At 41.9% G+C, this 18,904-nt stretch overlaps 65 pseudogenes; all 65 read right to left on the minus strand.

The window, feature by feature from the left end:
- Positions 1 to 12: 12 nt before the first annotated feature.
- Positions 13 to 121, minus strand: LOC134589418 (5S ribosomal RNA; annotated as a pseudogene).
- A 134-nt stretch (positions 122 to 255) lies between these two features.
- LOC134592664 (5S ribosomal RNA) lies at positions 256 to 374 on the minus strand (annotated as a pseudogene).
- Positions 375 to 508: 134 nt separating this feature from the next.
- LOC134595990 (5S ribosomal RNA) lies at positions 509 to 627 on the minus strand (annotated as a pseudogene).
- A 134-nt stretch (positions 628 to 761) lies between these two features.
- Positions 762 to 880, minus strand: LOC134595991 (5S ribosomal RNA; annotated as a pseudogene).
- A 225-nt stretch (positions 881 to 1,105) lies between these two features.
- Positions 1,106 to 1,224, minus strand: LOC134596677 (5S ribosomal RNA; annotated as a pseudogene).
- A 134-nt stretch (positions 1,225 to 1,358) lies between these two features.
- On the minus strand, positions 1,359 to 1,477 carry LOC134597546 (5S ribosomal RNA; annotated as a pseudogene).
- Positions 1,478 to 1,611: 134 nt separating this feature from the next.
- Positions 1,612 to 1,730, minus strand: LOC134596805 (5S ribosomal RNA; annotated as a pseudogene).
- A 134-nt stretch (positions 1,731 to 1,864) lies between these two features.
- LOC134592676 (5S ribosomal RNA) lies at positions 1,865 to 1,983 on the minus strand (annotated as a pseudogene).
- A 134-nt stretch (positions 1,984 to 2,117) lies between these two features.
- On the minus strand, positions 2,118 to 2,236 carry LOC134595992 (5S ribosomal RNA; annotated as a pseudogene).
- Positions 2,237 to 2,430: 194 nt separating this feature from the next.
- LOC134588703 (5S ribosomal RNA) lies at positions 2,431 to 2,549 on the minus strand (annotated as a pseudogene).
- A 316-nt stretch (positions 2,550 to 2,865) lies between these two features.
- On the minus strand, positions 2,866 to 2,974 carry LOC134589419 (5S ribosomal RNA; annotated as a pseudogene).
- Positions 2,975 to 3,108: 134 nt separating this feature from the next.
- Positions 3,109 to 3,227, minus strand: LOC134592689 (5S ribosomal RNA; annotated as a pseudogene).
- A 134-nt stretch (positions 3,228 to 3,361) lies between these two features.
- On the minus strand, positions 3,362 to 3,480 carry LOC134595993 (5S ribosomal RNA; annotated as a pseudogene).
- Positions 3,481 to 3,614: 134 nt separating this feature from the next.
- LOC134595994 (5S ribosomal RNA) lies at positions 3,615 to 3,733 on the minus strand (annotated as a pseudogene).
- A 225-nt stretch (positions 3,734 to 3,958) lies between these two features.
- On the minus strand, positions 3,959 to 4,077 carry LOC134594452 (5S ribosomal RNA; annotated as a pseudogene).
- A 134-nt stretch (positions 4,078 to 4,211) lies between these two features.
- LOC134596894 (5S ribosomal RNA) lies at positions 4,212 to 4,330 on the minus strand (annotated as a pseudogene).
- A 134-nt stretch (positions 4,331 to 4,464) lies between these two features.
- On the minus strand, positions 4,465 to 4,583 carry LOC134595412 (5S ribosomal RNA; annotated as a pseudogene).
- Positions 4,584 to 4,808: 225 nt separating this feature from the next.
- On the minus strand, positions 4,809 to 4,926 carry LOC134588001 (5S ribosomal RNA; annotated as a pseudogene).
- Positions 4,927 to 5,060: 134 nt separating this feature from the next.
- Positions 5,061 to 5,179, minus strand: LOC134596285 (5S ribosomal RNA; annotated as a pseudogene).
- A 134-nt stretch (positions 5,180 to 5,313) lies between these two features.
- LOC134595122 (5S ribosomal RNA) lies at positions 5,314 to 5,432 on the minus strand (annotated as a pseudogene).
- Positions 5,433 to 5,566: 134 nt separating this feature from the next.
- On the minus strand, positions 5,567 to 5,685 carry LOC134594622 (5S ribosomal RNA; annotated as a pseudogene).
- A 559-nt stretch (positions 5,686 to 6,244) lies between these two features.
- LOC134595018 (5S ribosomal RNA) lies at positions 6,245 to 6,363 on the minus strand (annotated as a pseudogene).
- Positions 6,364 to 6,497: 134 nt separating this feature from the next.
- Positions 6,498 to 6,616, minus strand: LOC134597547 (5S ribosomal RNA; annotated as a pseudogene).
- Positions 6,617 to 6,750: 134 nt separating this feature from the next.
- Positions 6,751 to 6,869, minus strand: LOC134597649 (5S ribosomal RNA; annotated as a pseudogene).
- Positions 6,870 to 7,003: 134 nt separating this feature from the next.
- On the minus strand, positions 7,004 to 7,122 carry LOC134592700 (5S ribosomal RNA; annotated as a pseudogene).
- A 134-nt stretch (positions 7,123 to 7,256) lies between these two features.
- LOC134595996 (5S ribosomal RNA) lies at positions 7,257 to 7,375 on the minus strand (annotated as a pseudogene).
- A 134-nt stretch (positions 7,376 to 7,509) lies between these two features.
- LOC134588704 (5S ribosomal RNA) lies at positions 7,510 to 7,628 on the minus strand (annotated as a pseudogene).
- Positions 7,629 to 7,853: 225 nt separating this feature from the next.
- LOC134589422 (5S ribosomal RNA) lies at positions 7,854 to 7,962 on the minus strand (annotated as a pseudogene).
- Positions 7,963 to 8,096: 134 nt separating this feature from the next.
- Positions 8,097 to 8,215, minus strand: LOC134592712 (5S ribosomal RNA; annotated as a pseudogene).
- Positions 8,216 to 8,349: 134 nt separating this feature from the next.
- Positions 8,350 to 8,468, minus strand: LOC134595998 (5S ribosomal RNA; annotated as a pseudogene).
- A 134-nt stretch (positions 8,469 to 8,602) lies between these two features.
- On the minus strand, positions 8,603 to 8,721 carry LOC134595999 (5S ribosomal RNA; annotated as a pseudogene).
- A 225-nt stretch (positions 8,722 to 8,946) lies between these two features.
- LOC134596679 (5S ribosomal RNA) lies at positions 8,947 to 9,065 on the minus strand (annotated as a pseudogene).
- A 134-nt stretch (positions 9,066 to 9,199) lies between these two features.
- LOC134597548 (5S ribosomal RNA) lies at positions 9,200 to 9,318 on the minus strand (annotated as a pseudogene).
- Positions 9,319 to 9,452: 134 nt separating this feature from the next.
- LOC134596806 (5S ribosomal RNA) lies at positions 9,453 to 9,571 on the minus strand (annotated as a pseudogene).
- Positions 9,572 to 9,705: 134 nt separating this feature from the next.
- On the minus strand, positions 9,706 to 9,824 carry LOC134592723 (5S ribosomal RNA; annotated as a pseudogene).
- A 134-nt stretch (positions 9,825 to 9,958) lies between these two features.
- LOC134596000 (5S ribosomal RNA) lies at positions 9,959 to 10,077 on the minus strand (annotated as a pseudogene).
- A 197-nt stretch (positions 10,078 to 10,274) lies between these two features.
- LOC134588705 (5S ribosomal RNA) lies at positions 10,275 to 10,393 on the minus strand (annotated as a pseudogene).
- A 316-nt stretch (positions 10,394 to 10,709) lies between these two features.
- Positions 10,710 to 10,818, minus strand: LOC134589423 (5S ribosomal RNA; annotated as a pseudogene).
- A 134-nt stretch (positions 10,819 to 10,952) lies between these two features.
- Positions 10,953 to 11,071, minus strand: LOC134592735 (5S ribosomal RNA; annotated as a pseudogene).
- Positions 11,072 to 11,205: 134 nt separating this feature from the next.
- Positions 11,206 to 11,324, minus strand: LOC134596001 (5S ribosomal RNA; annotated as a pseudogene).
- A 134-nt stretch (positions 11,325 to 11,458) lies between these two features.
- LOC134596002 (5S ribosomal RNA) lies at positions 11,459 to 11,577 on the minus strand (annotated as a pseudogene).
- A 225-nt stretch (positions 11,578 to 11,802) lies between these two features.
- On the minus strand, positions 11,803 to 11,921 carry LOC134594453 (5S ribosomal RNA; annotated as a pseudogene).
- A 134-nt stretch (positions 11,922 to 12,055) lies between these two features.
- LOC134596896 (5S ribosomal RNA) lies at positions 12,056 to 12,174 on the minus strand (annotated as a pseudogene).
- Positions 12,175 to 12,308: 134 nt separating this feature from the next.
- On the minus strand, positions 12,309 to 12,427 carry LOC134595413 (5S ribosomal RNA; annotated as a pseudogene).
- A 225-nt stretch (positions 12,428 to 12,652) lies between these two features.
- LOC134588002 (5S ribosomal RNA) lies at positions 12,653 to 12,770 on the minus strand (annotated as a pseudogene).
- A 134-nt stretch (positions 12,771 to 12,904) lies between these two features.
- Positions 12,905 to 13,023, minus strand: LOC134596286 (5S ribosomal RNA; annotated as a pseudogene).
- Positions 13,024 to 13,157: 134 nt separating this feature from the next.
- LOC134595123 (5S ribosomal RNA) lies at positions 13,158 to 13,276 on the minus strand (annotated as a pseudogene).
- A 134-nt stretch (positions 13,277 to 13,410) lies between these two features.
- On the minus strand, positions 13,411 to 13,529 carry LOC134592748 (5S ribosomal RNA; annotated as a pseudogene).
- Positions 13,530 to 13,663: 134 nt separating this feature from the next.
- On the minus strand, positions 13,664 to 13,782 carry LOC134594623 (5S ribosomal RNA; annotated as a pseudogene).
- A 559-nt stretch (positions 13,783 to 14,341) lies between these two features.
- On the minus strand, positions 14,342 to 14,460 carry LOC134595019 (5S ribosomal RNA; annotated as a pseudogene).
- Positions 14,461 to 14,594: 134 nt separating this feature from the next.
- LOC134597549 (5S ribosomal RNA) lies at positions 14,595 to 14,713 on the minus strand (annotated as a pseudogene).
- A 134-nt stretch (positions 14,714 to 14,847) lies between these two features.
- LOC134587764 (5S ribosomal RNA) lies at positions 14,848 to 14,966 on the minus strand (annotated as a pseudogene).
- A 225-nt stretch (positions 14,967 to 15,191) lies between these two features.
- LOC134596241 (5S ribosomal RNA) lies at positions 15,192 to 15,310 on the minus strand (annotated as a pseudogene).
- Positions 15,311 to 15,444: 134 nt separating this feature from the next.
- Positions 15,445 to 15,563, minus strand: LOC134587794 (5S ribosomal RNA; annotated as a pseudogene).
- A 134-nt stretch (positions 15,564 to 15,697) lies between these two features.
- On the minus strand, positions 15,698 to 15,806 carry LOC134589289 (5S ribosomal RNA; annotated as a pseudogene).
- A 134-nt stretch (positions 15,807 to 15,940) lies between these two features.
- LOC134589396 (5S ribosomal RNA) lies at positions 15,941 to 16,049 on the minus strand (annotated as a pseudogene).
- Positions 16,050 to 16,183: 134 nt separating this feature from the next.
- Positions 16,184 to 16,302, minus strand: LOC134589231 (5S ribosomal RNA; annotated as a pseudogene).
- Positions 16,303 to 16,527: 225 nt separating this feature from the next.
- LOC134597169 (5S ribosomal RNA) lies at positions 16,528 to 16,646 on the minus strand (annotated as a pseudogene).
- Positions 16,647 to 16,871: 225 nt separating this feature from the next.
- On the minus strand, positions 16,872 to 16,990 carry LOC134598428 (5S ribosomal RNA; annotated as a pseudogene).
- Positions 16,991 to 17,215: 225 nt separating this feature from the next.
- Positions 17,216 to 17,334, minus strand: LOC134596662 (5S ribosomal RNA; annotated as a pseudogene).
- A 134-nt stretch (positions 17,335 to 17,468) lies between these two features.
- On the minus strand, positions 17,469 to 17,587 carry LOC134589232 (5S ribosomal RNA; annotated as a pseudogene).
- Positions 17,588 to 17,812: 225 nt separating this feature from the next.
- On the minus strand, positions 17,813 to 17,931 carry LOC134596321 (5S ribosomal RNA; annotated as a pseudogene).
- A 225-nt stretch (positions 17,932 to 18,156) lies between these two features.
- On the minus strand, positions 18,157 to 18,275 carry LOC134596881 (5S ribosomal RNA; annotated as a pseudogene).
- A 134-nt stretch (positions 18,276 to 18,409) lies between these two features.
- Positions 18,410 to 18,528, minus strand: LOC134589233 (5S ribosomal RNA; annotated as a pseudogene).
- A 225-nt stretch (positions 18,529 to 18,753) lies between these two features.
- Positions 18,754 to 18,872, minus strand: LOC134595124 (5S ribosomal RNA; annotated as a pseudogene).
- Between the last annotated feature and the right edge of the window lie 32 nt (positions 18,873 to 18,904).

The following is an 18,904-nucleotide window of genomic DNA, read 5'->3' on the forward strand; positions in this document are numbered from 1 at the left end:
GAAATAAACAAAAGCTTACGGCACCTGAGGTTCCTAGTTGGTCTCCCATACAAGTACTAACCAGGCCCAAGTCTGGATGGCTTCCGAGATCTGGCATTTTCAGACTGGTATGGCCGTAAGTGAAATTAAGAGAATGCGATCTCGCTAATGTTGGTAGAATATCAAACTCTGGTTGCGACAAAAGACAAGACGCTTCTGGATAGGGAAAAAAGTGGTCTGATTATGACATCATAATGCAAAAAAGAAACAAACAAAAGCTTACGGCACCTGAGGTTCCTAGTTGGTCTCCCATACAAGTACTAACCAGGCCCGAGTCTGGATGGCTTCCGAGATCTGACGAGATCAGGCATTTTCAGACTGGTATGGCCGTAAGTGAAATTAAGAGAATGCGATCTCGCTAATGTTGGTAGAATATCAAACTCTGGTTGCGACAAAAGACAAGACGCTTCTGGATAGGGAAAAAAGTGGTCTGATTATGACATCATAATGCAAAAAAGAAATAAACAAAAGCTTACGGCACCTGAGGTTCCTAGTTGGTCTCCCATACAAGTACTAACCAAGCCCGAGTCTGGATGGCTTCCGAGATCTGACGAGATCAGGCATTTTCAGACTGGTATGGCCGTAAGGGAAATTAAGAGAATGTGATCTCACTAATGTTGGTAGAATATCAAACTCTGGTTGCGACAAAAGACAAGACGCTTCTGGATAGGGAAAAAAGTCGTCTGATTATGACATCATAATGCAAAAAAGAAATAAACAAAAGCTTACGGCACCTGAGGTTCCTAGTTGGTCTCCCATACAAGTACTAACCAAGCCCGAGTCTGGATGGCTTCCGAGATCTGACGAGATCAGGCATTTTCAGACTGGTATGGCCGTAAGGGAAATTAAGAGAATGTGATCTCACTAATGTTGGTAGAATATCAAACTCTGGTTGCGACAAAAGACAAGACGCTTCTGGATAGGGAAAAAAGTGGTCTGATTATGACATCATAATGCAAAAAAGAAATAAACAAAAGCTTACGGCACCTGAGGTTCCTAGTTGGTCTCCCATAGGGAAAAAAGTGGTCTGATTATGACATCATAATGCAAAAAAGAAATAAACAAAAGCTTATGGCACCTGAGGTTCCTAGTTGGTCTCCCATACAAGTACTAACCAGGCCCGAGTCTGGATGGCTTCCGAGATCTGATGAGATCAGGCATTTTCAGACTGGTATGGCCGCAAGTGAAATTAAGAGAATGCAATCTCGCTAATGTTGGTAGAATATCAAACTCTGGTTGCGACAAAAGACAAGACGCTTCTGGATAGGGAAAAAAGTGGTCTGATTATGACATCATAATGCAAAAAAGAAATAAACAAAAGCTTACGGCACCTGAGGTTCCTAGTTGGTCTCCCATACAATTACTAACCAGGCCCGAGTCTGGATGGCTTCCGAGATCTGACGAGATCAGGCATTTTCAGACTGGTATGGCCGTAAGGGAAATTAAGAGAATGTGATCTCGCTAATGTTGGTAGAATATCAAACTCTGGTTGCGACAAAAGACAAGACGCTTCTGGATAGGGAAAAAAGTGGTCTGATTATGAAATCATAATGCAAAAAAGAAATAAACAAAATCTTATGGCACCTGAGGTTCCTAGTTGGTCTCCCATACAAGTACTAACCAGGCCCGAGGCTGTATGGCTTCCGAGATCTGATGAGATCAGGCATTTTCAGACTGGTATGGCCGTAAGTGAAATTAAGAGAATGCGATCTCGCTAATGTTGGTAGAATATCAAACTCTGGTTGCGACAAAAGACAAGACGCTTCTGGATAGGGAAAAAAGTGGTCTGATTATGACATCATAATGCAAAAAAGAAATAAACAAAAGCTTACGGCACCTGAGGTTCCTAGTTGGTCTCCCATACAAGTACTAACCAGGCCCGAGTCTGGATGGCTTCCGAGATCTGACGAGATCAGGCATTTTCAGACTGGTATGGCCGTAAGTGAAATTAAGAGAATGCGATCTCGCTAATGTTGGTAGAATATCAAACTCTGGTTGCAACAAAAGACAAGACGCTTCTGGATAGGGAAAAAAGTGGTCTGATTATGACATCATAATGCAAAAAAGAAATAAACAAAAGCTTACGGCACCTGAGGTTCCTAGTTGGTCTCCCATACAAGTACTAACCAAGCCCGAGTCTGGATGGCTTCCGAGATCTGACGAGATCAGGCATTTTCAGACTGGTATGGCCGTAAGGGAAATTAAGAGAAATTAAGAGAAATTAAGAGAAATTAAGAGAAATTAAGAGAAATTAAGAGAAATTAAGAGAATGTGATCTCACTAATGTTGGTAGAATATCAAACTCTGGTTGCGACAAAAGACAAGACGCTTCTGGATAGGGAAAAAAGTGGTCTGATTATGACATCATAATGCAAAAAAGAAATAAACAAAAGCTTACTGCACCTGAGTTTCCTAGTTGGTCTCCCATACAAGTACTAACCAGGCCCGAGTCTGGATGGCTTCCGAGATCTGATGATATCAGGCATTTTCAGACTGGTATAGCCGTAAGTGAAATTAAGAGAATGCGATCTCGCTAATGTTGGTAGAATATCAAACTCTGGTTGCGACAAAAGACAAGACGCTTCTGGATAGGGAAAAAAGTGGTCTGATTATGACATCATAATGCAAAAAAGAAATAAACAAAAGCTTACGGCACCTGAGGTTCCTAGTTGGTCTCCCATAGGGAAAAAAGTGGTCTGATTATGACATCATAATGCAAAAAAGAAATAAACAAAAGCTTACGGCACCTGAGGTTCCTAGTTGGTCTCCCATAGGGAAAAAAGTGGTCTGATTATGACATCATAATGCAAAAAAGAAATAAACAAAAGCTTACGGCACCTGAGGTTCCTAGTTGGTCTCCCATACAAGTACTAACCAGGCCCAAGTCTGGATGGCTTCCGAGATCTGGCATTTTCAGACTGGTATGGCCGTAAGTGAAATTAAGAGAATGCGATCTCGCTAATGTTGGTAGAATATCAAACTCTGGTTGCGACAAAAGACAAGACGCTTCTGGATAGGGAAAAAAGTGGTCTGATTATGACATCATAATGCAAAAAAGAAACAAACAAAAGCTTACGGCACCTGAGGTTCCTAGTTGGTCTCCCATACAAGTACTAACCAGGCCCGAGTCTGGATGGCTTCCGAGATCTGACGAGATCAGGCATTTTCAGACTGGTATGGCCGTAAGTGAAATTAAGAGAATGCGATCTCGCTAATGTTGGTAGAATATCAAACTCTGGTTGCGACAAAAGACAAGACGCTTCTGGATAGGGAAAAAAGTGGTCTGATTATGACATCATAATGCAAAAAAGAAATAAACAAAAGCTTACGGCACCTGAGGTTCCTAGTTGGTCTCCCATACAAGTACTAACCAAGCCCGAGTCTGGATGGCTTCCGAGATCTGACGAGATCAGGCATTTTCAGACTGGTATGGCCGTAAGGGAAATTAAGAGAATGTGATCTCACTAATGTTGGTAGAATATCAAACTCTGGTTGCGACAAAAGACAAGACGCTTCTGGATAGGGAAAAAAGTCGTCTGATTATGACATCATAATGCAAAAAAGAAATAAACAAAAGCTTACGGCACCTGAGGTTCCTAGTTGGTCTCCCATACAAGTACTAACCAAGCCCGAGTCTGGATGGCTTCCGAGATCTGACGAGATCAGGCATTTTCAGACTGGTATGGCCGTAAGGGAAATTAAGAGAATGTGATCTCACTAATGTTGGTAGAATATCAAACTCTGGTTGCGACAAAAGACAAGACGCTTCTGGATAGGGAAAAAAGTGGTCTGATTATGACATCATAATGCAAAAAAGAAATAAACAAAAGCTTACGGCACCTGAGGTTCCTAGTTGGTCTCCCATAGGGAAAAAAGTGGTCTGATTATGACATCATAATGCAAAAAAGAAATAAACAAAAGCTTACGGCACCTGAGGTTCCTAGTTGGTCTCCCATACAAGTACTAACCAGGCCCAAGTCTGGATGGCTTCCGAGATCAGATGAAATCAGGCATTTTCAGACTGGTATGGCCGTAAGTGAAATTAAGAGAATGCGATCTCGCTAATGTTGGTAGAATATCAAACTCTGGTTGCGACAAAAGACAAGACGCTTCTGGATAGGGAAAAAAGTGGTCTGATTATGACATCATAATGCAAAAAAGAAATAAACAAAAGCTTACGGCACCTGAGGTTCCTAGTTGGTCTCCCATACAAGTACTAACCAGGCCCGAGTCTGGATGGCTTACGAGATCTGACGAGATCAGGCATTTTCAGACTGGTATGGCCGTAAGTGAAATTAAGAGAATGCGATCTCGCTAATGTTGGTAGAATATCAAACTCTGGTTGCGACAAAAGACAAGACGCTTCTGGATAGGGAAAAAAGTGGTCTGATTATGACATCATAATGCAAAAAAGAAATAAACAAAAGCTTACGGCACCTGAGGTTCCTAGTTGGTCTCCCATACAATTACTAACCAGGCCCAAGTCTGGATGGCTTCTGAGATCTGATGAGATCAGGCATTTTCAGACTGGTATGGCCGCAAGTGAAATTAAGAGAATGCAATCTCGCTAATGTTGGTAGAATATCAAACTCTGGTTGCGACAAAAGACAAGACGCTTCTGGATAGGGAAAAAAGTGGTCTGATTATGACATCATAATGCAAAAAAGAAATAAACAAAAGCTTACGGCACCTGAGGTTCCTAGTTGGTCTCCCATAGGGAAAAAAGTGGTCTGATTATGACATCATAATGCAAAAAAGAAATAAACAAAAGCTTACGGCACCTGAGGTTCCTAGTTGGTCTCCCATACAAGTACTAACCAGGCCCAAGTCTGGATGGCTTCGAGATCAGATGAAATCAGGCATTTTCAGACTGGTATGGCCGTAAGTGAAATTAAGAGAATGCGATCTCGCTAATGTTGGTAGAATATCAAACTCTGGTTGCGACAAAAGACAAGACGCTTCTGGATAGGGAAAAAAGTGGTCTGATTATGACATCATAATGCAAAAAAGAAATAAACAAAAGCTTACGGCACCTGAGGTTCCTAGTTGGTCTCCCATACAATTACTAACCAGGCCCAAGTCTGGATGGCTTCCGAGATCTGATGAGATCAGGCATTTTCAGACTGGTATGGCCGTAAGGGAAACTAAGAGAATGTGATCTCGCTAATGTTGGTAGAATATCAAACTCTGGTTGCGACAAAAGACAAGACGCTTCTGGATAGGGAAAAAAGTGGTCTGATTATGACATCATAATGCAAAAAAGAAATAAACAAAAGCTTACGGCACCTGAGGTTCCTAGTTGGTCTCCCATACAAGTACTAACCAGGCCCGAGGCTGGATGGCTTCCGAGATCTGATGAGATCAGGCATTTTCAGACTGGTATGGCCGTAAGTGAAATTAAGAGAATGCGATCTCGCTAATGTTGGTAGAATATCAAACTCTGGTTGCGACAAAAGACAAGACGCTTCTGGATAGGGAAAAAAGTGGGCTGATTATGACATCATAATGCAAAAAAGAAATAAACAAAAGCTTACGGCACCTGAGGTTCCTAGTTGGTCTCCCATACAAGTACTAACCAGGCCCGAGTCTGGATGGCTTCCGAGATCTGACGAGATCAGGCATTTTCAGACTGGTATGGCCGTAAGGGAAATTAAGAGAATGTGATCTCGCTAATGTTGGTAGAATATCAAACTCTGGTTGCGACAAAAGACAAGACGCTTCTGGATAGGGAAAAAAGTGGTCTGATTATGACATCATAATGCAAAAAAGAAATAAACAAAAGCTTACGGCACCTGAGGTTCCTAGTTGGTCTCCCATAGGGAAAAAAGTGGTCTGATTATGACATCATAATGCAAAAAAGAAATAAACAAAAGCTTACGGCACCTGAGGTTCCTAGTTGGTCTCCCATACAAGTACTAACCAGGCCCGAGTCTGGATGGCTTCCGAGATCTGGCATTTTCAGACTGGTATAGCCGTAAGTGAAATTAAGAGAATGCGATCTCGCTAATGTTGGTAGAATATCAAACTCTGGTTGCGACAAAAGACAAGACGCTTCTGGATAGGGAAAAAAGTGGTCTGATTATGACATCATAATGCAAAAAAGAAATAAACAAAAGCTTACGGCACCTGAGGTTCCTAGTTGGTCTCCCATAGGGAAAAAAGTGGTCTGATTATGACATCATAATGCAAAAAAGAAATAAACAAAAGCTTGCGGCACCTGAGGTTCCTAGTTAGTCTCCCATACAAGTACTAACCAGGCCCGAGTCTGGATGGCTTCCGAGATCTGACGAGATCAGGCATTTTCAGACTGGTATGGCCGCAAGTGAAATTAAGAGAATGCAATCTCGCTAATGTTGGTAGAATATCAAACTCTGGTTGCGACAAAAGACAAGACGCTTCTGGATAGGGAAAAAAGTGGTCTGATTATGACATCATAATGCAAAAAAGAAATAAACAAAAGCTTACGGCACCTGAGGTTCCTAGTTGGTCTCCCATACAATTACTAACCAGGCCCGAGTCTGGATGGCTTCCGAGATCTGACGAGATCAGGCATTTTCAGACTGGTATGGCCGTAAGGGAAATTAAGAGAATGTGATCTCGCTAATGTTGGTAGAATATCAAACTCTGGTTGCGACAAAAGACAAGACGCTTCTGGATAGGGAAAAAAGTGGTCTGATTATGAAATCATAATGCAAAAAAGAAATAAACAAAATCTTATGGCACCTGAGGTTCCTAGTTGGTCTCCCATACAAGTACTAACCAGGCCCGAGGCTGGATGGCTTCCGAGATCTGATGAGATCAGGCATTTTCAGACTGGTATGGCCGTAAGTGAAATTAAGAGAATGCGATCTCGCTAATGTTGGTAGAATATCAAACTCTGGTTGCGACAAAAGACAAGACGCTTCTGGATAGGGAAAAAAGTGGTCTGATTATGACATCATAATGCAAAAAAGAAATAAACAAAAGCTTACGGCACCTGAGGTTCCTAGTTGGTCTCCCATACAAGTACTAACCAGGCCCGAGTCTGGATGGCTTCCGAGATCTGACGAGATCAGGCATTTTCAGACTGGTATGGCCGTAAGTGAAATTAAGAGAATGCGATCTCGCTAATGTTGGTAGAATATCAAACTCTGGTTGCAACAAAAGACAAGACGCTTCTGGATAGGGAAAAAAGTGGTCTGATTATGACATCATAATGCAAAAAAGAAATAAACAAAAGCTTACGGCACCTGAGGTTCCTAGTTGGTCTCCCATACAAGTACTAACCAAGCCCGAGTCTGGATGGCTTCCGAGATCTGACGAGATCAGGCATTTTCAGACTGGTATGGCCGTAAGGGAAATTAAGAGAATGTGATCTCACTAATGTTGGTAGAATATCAAACTCTGGTTGCGACAAAAGACAAGACGCTTCTGGATAGGGAAAAAAGTGGTCTGATTATGACATCATAATGCAAAAAAGAAATAAACAAAAGCTTACTGCACCTGAGTTTCCTAGTTGGTCTCCCATACAAGTACTAACCAGGCCCGAGTCTGGATGGCTTCCGAGATCTGATGATATCAGGCATTTTCAGACTGGTATAGCCGTAAGTGAAATTAAGAGAATGCGATCTCGCTAATGTTGGTAGAATATCAAACTCTGGTTGCGACAAAAGACAAGACGCTTCTGGATAGGGAAAAAAGTGGTCTGATTATGACATCATAATGCAAAAAAGAAATAAACAAAAGCTTACGGCACCTGAGGTTCCTAGTTGGTCTCCCATAGGGAAAAAAGTGGTCTGATTATGACATCATAATGCAAAAAAGAAATAAACAAAAGCTTACGGCACCTGAGGTTCCTAGTTGGTCTCCCATACAAGTACTAACCAGGCCCAAGTCTGGATGGCTTCCGAGATCTGGCATTTTCAGACTGGTATGGCCGTAAGTGAAATTAAGAGAATGCGATCTCGCTAATGTTGGTAGAATATCAAACTCTGGTTGCGACAAAAGACAAGACGCTTCTGGATAGGGAAAAAAGTGGTCTGATTATGACATCATAATGCAAAAAAGAAACAAACAAAAGCTTACGGCACCTGAGGTTCCTAGTTGGTCTCCCATACAAGTACTAACCAGGCCCGAGTCTGGATGGCTTCCGAGATCTGACGAGATCAGGCATTTTCAGACTGGTATGGCCGTAAGTGAAATTAAGAGAATGCGATCTCGCTAATGTTGGTAGAATATCAAACTCTGGTTGCGACAAAAGACAAGACGCTTCTGGATAGGGAAAAAAGTGGTCTGATTATGACATCATAATGCAAAAAAGAAATAAACAAAAGCTTACGGCACCTGAGGTTCCTAGTTGGTCTCCCATACAAGTACTAACCAAGCCCGAGTCTGGATGGCTTCCGAGATCTGACGAGATCAGGCATTTTCAGACTGGTATGGCCGTAAGGGAAATTAAGAGAATGTGATCTCACTAATGTTGGTAGAATATCAAACTCTGGTTGCGACAAAAGACAAGACGCTTCTGGATAGGGAAAAAAGTCGTCTGATTATGACATCATAATGCAAAAAAGAAATAAACAAAAGCTTACGGCACCTGAGGTTCCTAGTTGGTCTCCCATACAAGTACTAACCAAGCCCGAGTCTGGATGGCTTCCGAGATCTGACGAGATCAGGCATTTTCAGACTGGTATGGCCGTAAGGGAAATTAAGAGAATGTGATCTCACTAATGTTGGTAGAATATCAAACTCTGGTTGCGACAAAAGACAAGACGCTTCTGGATAGGGAAAAAAGTGGTCTGATTATGACATCATAATGCAAAAAAGAAATAAACAAAAGCTTACGGCACCTGAGGTTCCTAGTTGGTCTCCCATAGGGAAAAAAGTGGTCTGATTATGACATCATAATGCAAAAAAGAAATAAACAAAAGCTTATGGCACCTGAGGTTCCTAGTTGGTCTCCCATACAAGTACTAACCAGGCCCGAGTCTGGATGGCTTCCGAGATCTGATGAGATCAGGCATTTTCAGACTGGTATGGCCGCAAGTGAAATTAAGAGAATGCAATCTCGCTAATGTTGGTAGAATATCAAACTCTGGTTGCGACAAAAGACAAGACGCTTCTGGATAGGGAAAAAAGTGGTCTGATTATGACATCATAATGCAAAAAAGAAATAAACAAAAGCTTACGGCACCTGAGGTTCCTAGTTGGTCTCCCATACAATTACTAACCAGGCCCGAGTCTGGATGGCTTCCGAGATCTGACGAGATCAGGCATTTTCAGACTGGTATGGCCGTAAGGGAAATTAAGAGAATGTGATCTCGCTAATGTTGGTAGAATATCAAACTCTGGTTGCGACAAAAGACAAGACGCTTCTGGATAGGGAAAAAAGTGGTCTGATTATGAAATCATAATGCAAAAAAGAAATAAACAAAATCTTATGGCACCTGAGGTTCCTAGTTGGTCTCCCATACAAGTACTAACCAGGCCCGAGGCTGTATGGCTTCCGAGATCTGATGAGATCAGGCATTTTCAGACTGGTATGGCCGTAAGTGAAATTAAGAGAATGCGATCTCGCTAATGTTGGTAGAATATCAAACTCTGGTTGCGACAAAAGACAAGACGCTTCTGGATAGGGAAAAAAGTGGTCTGATTATGACATCATAATGCAAAAAAGAAATAAACAAAAGCTTACGGCACCTGAGGTTCCTAGTTGGTCTCCCATACAAGTACTAACCAGGCCCGAGTCTGGATGGCTTCCGAGATCTGACGAGATCAGGCATTTTCAGACTGGTATGGCCGTAAGTGAAATTAAGAGAATGCGATCTCGCTAATGTTGGTAGAATATCAAACTCTGGTTGCAACAAAAGACAAGACGCTTCTGGATAGGGAAAAAAGTGGTCTGATTATGACATCATAATGCAAAAAAGAAATAAACAAAAGCTTACGGCACCTGAGGTTCCTAGTTGGTCTCCCATACAAGTACTAACCAAGCCCGAGTCTGGATGGCTTCCGAGATCTGACGAGATCAGGCATTTTCAGACTGGTATGGCCGTAAGGGAAATTAAGAGAAATTAAGAGAAATTAAGAGAAATTAAGAGAAATTAAGAGAAATTATTAAGAGAAATTAAGAGAATGTGATCTCACTAATGTTGGTAGAATATCAAACTCTGGTTGCGACAAAAGACAAGACGCTTCTGGATAGGGAAAAAAGTGGTCTGATTATGACATCATAATGCAAAAAAGAAATAAACAAAAGCTTACTGCACCTGAGTTTCCTAGTTGGTCTCCCATACAAGTACTAACCAGGCCCGAGTCTGGATGGCTTCCGAGATCTGATGATATCAGGCATTTTCAGACTGGTATAGCCGTAAGTGAAATTAAGAGAATGCGATCTCGCTAATGTTGGTAGAATATCAAACTCTGGTTGCGACAAAAGACAAGACGCTTCTGGATAGGGAAAAAAGTGGTCTGATTATGACATCATAATGCAAAAAAGAAATAAACAAAAGCTTACGGCACCTGAGGTTCCTAGTTGGTCTCCCATAGGGAAAAAAGTGGTCTGATTATGACATCATAATGCAAAAAAGAAATAAACAAAAGCTTACGGCACCTGAGGTTCCTAGTTGGTCTCCCATAGGGAAAAAAGTGGTCTGATTATGACATCATAATGCAAAAAAGAAATAAACAAAAGCTTACGGCACCTGAGGTTCCTAGTTGGTCTCCCATACAAGTACTAACCAGGCCCAAGTCTGGATGGCTTCCGAGATCTGGCATTTTCAGACTGGTATGGCCGTAAGTGAAATTAAGAGAATGCGATCTCGCTAATGTTGGTAGAATATCAAACTCTGGTTGCGACAAAAGACAAGACGCTTCTGGATAGGGAAAAAAGTGGTCTGATTATGACATCATAATGCAAAAAAGAAACAAACAAAAGCTTACGGCACCTGAGGTTCCTAGTTGGTCTCCCATACAAGTACTAACCAGGCCCGAGTCTGGATGGCTTCCGAGATCTGACGAGATCAGGCATTTTCAGACTGGTATGGCCGTAAGTGAAATTAAGAGAATGCGATCTCGCTAATGTTGGTAGAATATCAAACTCTGGTTGCGACAAAAGACAAGACGCTTCTGGATAGGGAAAAAAGTGGTCTGATTATGACATCATAATGCAAAAAAGAAATAAACAAAAGCTTACGGCACCTGAGGTTCCTAGTTGGTCTCCCATACAAGTACTAACCAAGCCCGAGTCTGGATGGCTTCCGAGATCTGACGAGATCAGGCATTTTCAGACTGGTATGGCCGTAAGGGAAATTAAGAGAATGTGATCTCACTAATGTTGGTAGAATATCAAACTCTGGTTGCGACAAAAGACAAGACGCTTCTGGATAGGGAAAAAAGTCGTCTGATTATGACATCATAATGCAAAAAAGAAATAAACAAAAGCTTACGGCACCTGAGGTTCCTAGTTGGTCTCCCATACAAGTACTAACCAAGCCCGAGTCTGGATGGCTTCCGAGATCTGACGAGATCAGGCATTTTCAGACTGGTATGGCCGTAAGGGAAATTAAGAGAATGTGATCTCACTAATGTTGGTAGAATATCAAACTCTGGTTGCGACAAAAGACAAGACGCTTCTGGATAGGGAAAAAAGTGGTCTGATTATGACATCATAATGCAAAAAAGAAATAAACAAAAGCTTACGGCACCTGAGGTTCCTAGTTGGTCTCCCATAGGGAAAAAAGTGGTCTGATTATGACATCATAATGCAAAAAAGAAATAAACAAAAGCTTACGGCACCTGAGGTTCCTAGTTGGTCTCCCATACAAGTACTAACCAGGCCCAAGTCTGGATGGCTTCCGAGATCAGATGAAATCAGGCATTTTCAGACTGGTATGGCCGTAAGTGAAATTAAGAGAATGCGATCTCGCTAATGTTGGTAGAATATCAAACTCTGGTTGCGACAAAAGACAAGACGCTTCTGGATAGGGAAAAAAGTGGTCTGATTATGACATCATAATGCAAAAAAGAAATAAACAAAAGCTTACGGCACCTGAGGTTCCTAGTTGGTCTCCCATACAAGTACTAACCAGGCCCGAGTCTGGATGGCTTACGAGATCTGACGAGATCAGGCATTTTCAGACTGGTATGGCCGTAAGTGAAATTAAGAGAATGCGATCTCGCTAATGTTGGTAGAATATCAAACTCTGGTTGCGACAAAAGACAAGACGCTTCTGGATAGGGAAAAAAGTGGTCTGATTATGACATCATAATGCAAAAAAGAAATAAACAAAAGCTTACGGCACCTGAGGTTCCTAGTTGGTCTCCCATACAATTACTAACCAGGCCCAAGTCTGGATGGCTTCTGAGATCTGATGAGATCAGGCATTTTCAGACTGGTATGGCCGCAAGTGAAATTAAGAGAATGCAATCTCGCTAATGTTGGTAGAATATCAAACTCTGGTTGCGACAAAAGACAAGACGCTTCTGGATAGGGAAAAAAGTGGTCTGATTATGACATCATAATGCAAAAAAGAAATAAACAAAAGCTTACGGCACCTGAGGTTCCTAGTTGGTCTCCCATAGGGAAAAAAGTGGTCTGATTATGACATCATAATGCAAAAAAGAAATAAACAAAAGCTTACGGCACCTGAGGTTCCTAGTTGGTCTCCCATACAAGTACTAACCAGGCCCAAGTCTGGATGGCTTCGAGATCAGATGAAATCAGGCATTTTCAGACTGGTATGGCCGTAAGTGAAATTAAGAGAATGCGATCTCGCTAATGTTGGTAGAATATCAAACTCTGGTTGCGACAAAAGACAAGACGTTTCTGGATAGGGAAAAAAGTGGTCTGATTATGACATCATAATGCAAAAAAGAAATAAACAAAAGCTTACGGCACCTGAGGTTCCTAGTTGGTCTCCCATACAATTACTAACCAGGCCCAAGTCTGGATGGCTTCCGAGATCTGATGAGATCAGGCATTTTCAGACTGGTATGGCCGTAAGGGAAACTAAGAGAATGTGATCTCGCTAATGTTGGTAGAATATCAAACTCTGGTTGCGACAAAAGACAAGACGCTTCTGGATAGGGAAAAAAGTGGTCTGATTATGACATCATAATGCAAAAAAGAAATAAACAAAAGCTTACGGCACCTGAGGTTCCTAGTTGGTCTCCCATACAAGTACTAACCAGGCCCGAGGCTGGATGGCTTCCGAGATCTGATGAGATCAGGCATTTTCAGACTGGTATGGCCGTAAGTGAAATTAAGAGAATGCGATCTCGCTAATGTTGGTAGAATATCAAACTCTGGTTGCGACAAAAGACAAGACGCTTCTGGATAGGGAAAAAAGTGGTCTGATTATGACATCATAATGCAAAAAAGAAATAAACAAAAGCTTACGGCACCTGAGGTTCCTAGTTGGTCTCCCATACAAGTACTAACCAGGCCCGAGTCTGGATGGCTTCCGAGATCTGACGAGATCAGGCATTTTCAGACTGGTATGGCCGTAAGTGAAATTAAGAGAATGCGATCTCGCTAATGTTGGTAGAATATCAAACTCTGGTTGCGACAAAAGACAAGACGCTTCTGGATAGGGAAAAAAGTGGGCTGATTATGACATCATAATGCAAAAAAGAAATAAACAAAAGCTTACGGCACCTGAGGTTCCTAGTTGGTCTCCCATACAAGTACTAACCAGGCCCGAGTCTGGATGGCTTCCGAGATCTGACGAGATCAGGCATTTTCAGACTGGTATGGCCGTAAGGGAAATTAAGAGAATGTGATCTCGCTAATGTTGGTAGAATATCAAACTCTGGTTGCGACAAAAGACAAGACGCTTCTGGATAGGGAAAAAAGTGGTCTGATTATGACATCATAATGCAAAAAAGAAATAAACAAAAGCTTACGGCACCTGAGGTTCCTAGTTGGTCTCCCATAGGGAAAAAAGTGGTCTGATTATGACATCATAATGCAAAAAAGAAATAAACAAAAGCTTACGGCACCTGAGGTTCCTAGTTGGTCTCCCATACAAGTACTAACCAGGCCCGAGTCTGGATGGCTTCCGAGATCTGGCATTTTCAGACTGGTATAGCCGTAAGTGAAATTAAGAGAATGCGATCTCGCTAATGTTGGTAGAATATCAAACTCTGGTTGCGACAAAAGACAAGACGCTTCTGGATAGGGAAAAAAGTGGTCTGATTATGACATCATAATGCAAAAAAGAAATAAACAAAAGCTTACGGCACCTGAGGTTCCTAGTTGGTCTCCCATAGGGAAAAAAGTGGTCTGATTATGACATCATAATGCAAAAAAGAAATAAACAAAAGCTTGCGGCACCTGAGGTTCCTAGTTAGTCTCCCATACAAGTACTAACCAGGCCCGAGTCTGGATGGCTTCCGAGATCTGACGAGATCAGGCATTTTCAGACTGGTATGGCCGCAAGTGAAATTAAGAGAATGCAATCTCGCTAATGTTGGTAGAATATCAAACTCTGGTTGCGACAAAAGACAAGACGCTTCTGGATAGGGAAAAAAGTGGTCTGATTATGACATCATAATGCAAAAAAGAAATAAACAAAAGCTTACGGCACCTGAGGTTCCTAGTTGGTCTCCCATACAATTACTAACCAGGCCCGAGTCTGGATGGCTTCCGAGATCTGACGAGATCAGGCATTTTCAGACTGGTATGGCCGTAAGGGAAATTAAGAGAATGTGATCTCGCTAATGTTGGTAGAATATCAAACTCTGGTTGCGACAAAAGACAAGACGCTTCTGGATAGGGAAAAAAGTGGTCTGATTATGAAATCATAATGCAAAAAAGAAATAAACAAAATCTTATGGCACCTGAGGTTCCTAGTTGGTCTCCCATACAAGTACTAACCAGGCCCGAGTCTGAATGGCTTTCGAGATCTAACGAGATCAGGCATTTTCAGACTGGTATGGCCGTAAGTGAAATTAAGAGAATGCGATCTCACTTATGTTGGTAGAATATCAAACTCTGGTTGCGACAAAAGACAAGACGCTTCTGGATAGGGAAAAAAGTGGTCTGATTATGACATCATAATGCAAAAAAGAAATAAACAAAAGCTTACGGCACCTGAGGTTCCTAGTTGGTCTCCCATAGGGAAAAAAGTGGTCTGATTATGACATCATAATGCAAAAAAGAAATAAACAAAAGCTTACGGCACCTGAGGTTCTTAGTTGGTCTCCCATACAAGTACTAACCAGGCCCGAGTCTGGATGGCGTCCGAGATCTGACGAGATCAGGCATTTTCAGACTGGTATGGCCGTAAGTGAAACTAAGAGAATGCGATCTCGCTAATGTTGGTAGAATATCAAACTCTGGTTGCGACAAAAGACAAGACGCTTCTGGATAGGGAAAAAAGTGGTCTGATTATGACATCATAATGCAAAAAAGAAATAAACAAAAGCTTACGGCACCTGAGGTTCCTAGTTGGTCTCCCATACAAGTACTAACCAGGCCCGAGTCTAGATGGCTTCCGAGATCTGACGAGAGCAGGCATTTTCAGACTGGTATGGCCGTAAGTGAAATTAAGAGAATGCGATATCGCTAATGTTGGTAGAATAACAAACTCTGGTTGCGACAAAAGACAAGACGCTTCTGGATAGGGAAAAAAGTGGTCTGATTATGACATCATAATGCAAAAAAGAAATAAACAAAAGCTTACGGCACCTGAGGTTCCTAGTTGGTCTCCCATACAAGTACTAACCAGGCCCGAGTCTGGATGGCTTCCGAGATCAGGCATTTTCAGACTGGTATGGCCGTAAGTGAAATTAAGAGAATGCGATATCGCTAATGTTGGTAGAATATCAAACTCTGGTTGCGACAAAAGACAAGACGCTTCTGGATAGGGAAAAAAGTGGTCTGATTATGACATCATAATGCAAAAAAGAAATAAACAAAAGCTTACGGCACCTGAGGTTCCTAGTTGGTCTCCCATTCAAGTACTAACCAGGCCCGAGTCTGGATGGCTTCCGAGATCTGGCATTTTCAGACTGGTATGGCCGTAAGTGAAATTAAGAGAATGCGATATCGCTAATGTTGGTAGAATATCAAACTCTGGTTGCGACAAAAGACAAGACGCTTCTGGATAGGGAGAAAAGTGGTCTGATTATGACATCATAATGCAAAAAAGAAATAAACAAAAGCTTACGGCACCTGAGGTTCCTAGTTGGTCTCCCATACAAGTACTAACCAGGCGCGAGTCTGGATGGCTTCCGAGATCTGACAAGATCAGGCATTTTCAGACTGGTATGGCCTTAAGTGAAATTAAGAGAATGCGTTCTCGCTAATGTTGGTAGAATATCAAACTCTGGTTGCGACAAAAGACAAGACGCTTCTGGATAGGGAAAAAAGTGGTCTGATTATGACATCATAATGCAAAAAAGAAATAAACAAAAGCTTACGGCACCTGAGGTTCCTAGTTGGCCTCCCATAGGGAAAAAAGTGGTCTGATTATGACATCATAATGCAAAAAAGAAATAAACAAAAGCTTACGGCACCTGAGGTTCCTAGTTGGTCTCCCATACAAGTACTAACCAGGCCGAAGTCTGGATGGCTTCCGAGATCTGACGAGATCAGGCATTTTCAGACTGGTATGGCCGTAAGTGAAATTAAGAGAATGCGATCTCGCTAATGTTGGTAGAATATCAAACTCTGGTTGCGACAAAAGACAAGACGCTTCTGGATAGGGAAAAAAGTGGTCTGATTATGACATCATAATGCAAAAAAGAAATAAACAAAAGCTTACGGCACCTGAGGTTCCTAGTTGGTCTCCCATAGGGAAAAACGTGGTCTGATTATGACATCATAATGCAAAAAAGAAATAAACAAAAGCTTACGGCACCTGAGGTTCCTAGTTGGTCTCCCATACAAGTACTAACCAGGCCCGAGTCTGGATGGCTTCCGAGATTTGACGAGATCAGGCATTTTCAGACTGATATGGCCGTAAGTGAAATTAAGAGAATGCGATCTCGCTAATGTTGGTAGAATATCAAACTCTGGTTGCGACAAAAGACAAGACGCTTCTGGATAGGGAAAAAAGTGGTCTGATTATGACATCATAATGCAAAAAAGAAATAAACAAAAGCTTACGGCACCTGAGGTTCCTAGTTGGTCTCCAATAGGGAAAAACGTGGTCTGATTATGACATCATAATGCAAAAAAGAAATAAACAAAAGCTTACGGCACCTGAGGTTCCTAGTTGGTCTCCCATACAAGTACTAACCAGGCCTGAGTCTGGATGGCTTCCGAGATCTGACGAGATCAGGCATTTTCAGACTGGTATGGCCGTAAGTGAAACTAAGAGAATGCGATCTCGCTAATGTTGGTAGAATATCAAACTCTGGTTGCGACAAAAGACAAGACGCTTCTGGATAGGGAAAAAAGTGGTCTGATTATGACATCATAATGCAAAAAAGAAATAAACAAAAGCTTACGGCACCTGAGGTTCCTAGTTGGTCTCCCATACAAGTACTAACCAGGCGCGAGTCTGGATGGCTTCCGAGATCTGACAAGATCAGGCATTTTCAGACTGGTATGGCCTTAAGTGAAATTAAGAGAATGCGTTCTCGCTAATGTTGGTAGAATATCAAACTCTGGTTGCGACAAAAGACAAGACGCTTCTGGATAGGGAAAAAAGTGGTCTGATTATGACATCATAATGCAAAAAAGAAATAAACAAAAGCTTACGGCACCTGAGGTTCCTAGTTGGTCTCCCATAGGGAAAAAAGTGGTCTGATTATGACATCATAATGCAAAAAAGAAATAAACAAAAGCTTACGGCACCTGAGGTTCCTAGTTGGTCTCCCATACAAGTACTAACCAGGCCCGAGTCTGAATGGCTTTCGAGATCTAACGAGATCAGGCATTTTCAGACTGGTATGGCCGTAAGTGAAATTAAGAGAATGCGATCTCACTTATGTTGGTAGAATATCAAACTCTGGTTGCGACAAAAGACAAGACGCTTCTGGATAGGGAAAAAAGTGGTCTGATTATGACATCATAATGCAAAAAAGAAATAAACAAAAGCTTACGGCACCTGAGGTTCCTAGTTGGTCTCCCATAGGGAAAAAAGTGGTCTGATTATGACATCATAATGCAAAAAAGAAATAAACAAAAGCTTACGGCACCTGAGGTTCCTAGTTGGTCTCCCATACAAGTACTAACCATGCCCGAGTCTGGATGGCTTCCGAGATCTGACGAGATCAGGCATTTTCAGACTGGTATGGCCGTAAGTGAAATTAAGAGAATGCGATCTCGCTAATGTTGGTAGAATATCAAACTCTGGTTGCGACAAAAGACAAGACGCTTCTGGATAGGGAAAAAAGTGGTCTGATTATGACATCATAATGCAAAAAAGAAATAAACAAAAGCTTACGGCACCTGAGGTTCCTAGTTGGTCTCCCATACAAGTACTAACCAGGCGCGAGTCTGGATGGCTTCCGAGATCTGACAAGATCAGGCATTTTCAGACTGGTATGGCCTTAAGTGAAATTAAGAGAATGCGTTCTCGCTAATGTTGGTAGAATATCAAACTCTGGTTGCGACAAAAGACAAGACGCTTCTGGATAGGGAAAAAAGTGGTCTGATTATGACATCATAATGCAAAAAAGAAATAAACAAAAGCTTACGGCACCTGAGGTTCCTAGTTGGTCTCCCATAGGGAAAAAAGTGGTCTGATTATGACATCATAATGCAAAAAAGAAATAAACAAAAGCTTACGGCACCTGAGGTTCCTAGTTGGTCTCCCATACAAGTACTAACCAGGCCCGAGGCTGGATGGCTTCCGAGATCTGATGAGATCAGGCATTTTCAGACTGGTATGGCCGTAAGTGAAATTAAGAGAATGCGATCTCGCTAATGTTG

This window comes from Pelobates fuscus, chromosome 2 (genome assembly GCF_036172605.1).
Source record: "Pelobates fuscus isolate aPelFus1 chromosome 2, aPelFus1.pri, whole genome shotgun sequence".
Taxonomy (NCBI): Eukaryota; Metazoa; Chordata; class Amphibia; order Anura; family Pelobatidae; genus Pelobates; species Pelobates fuscus.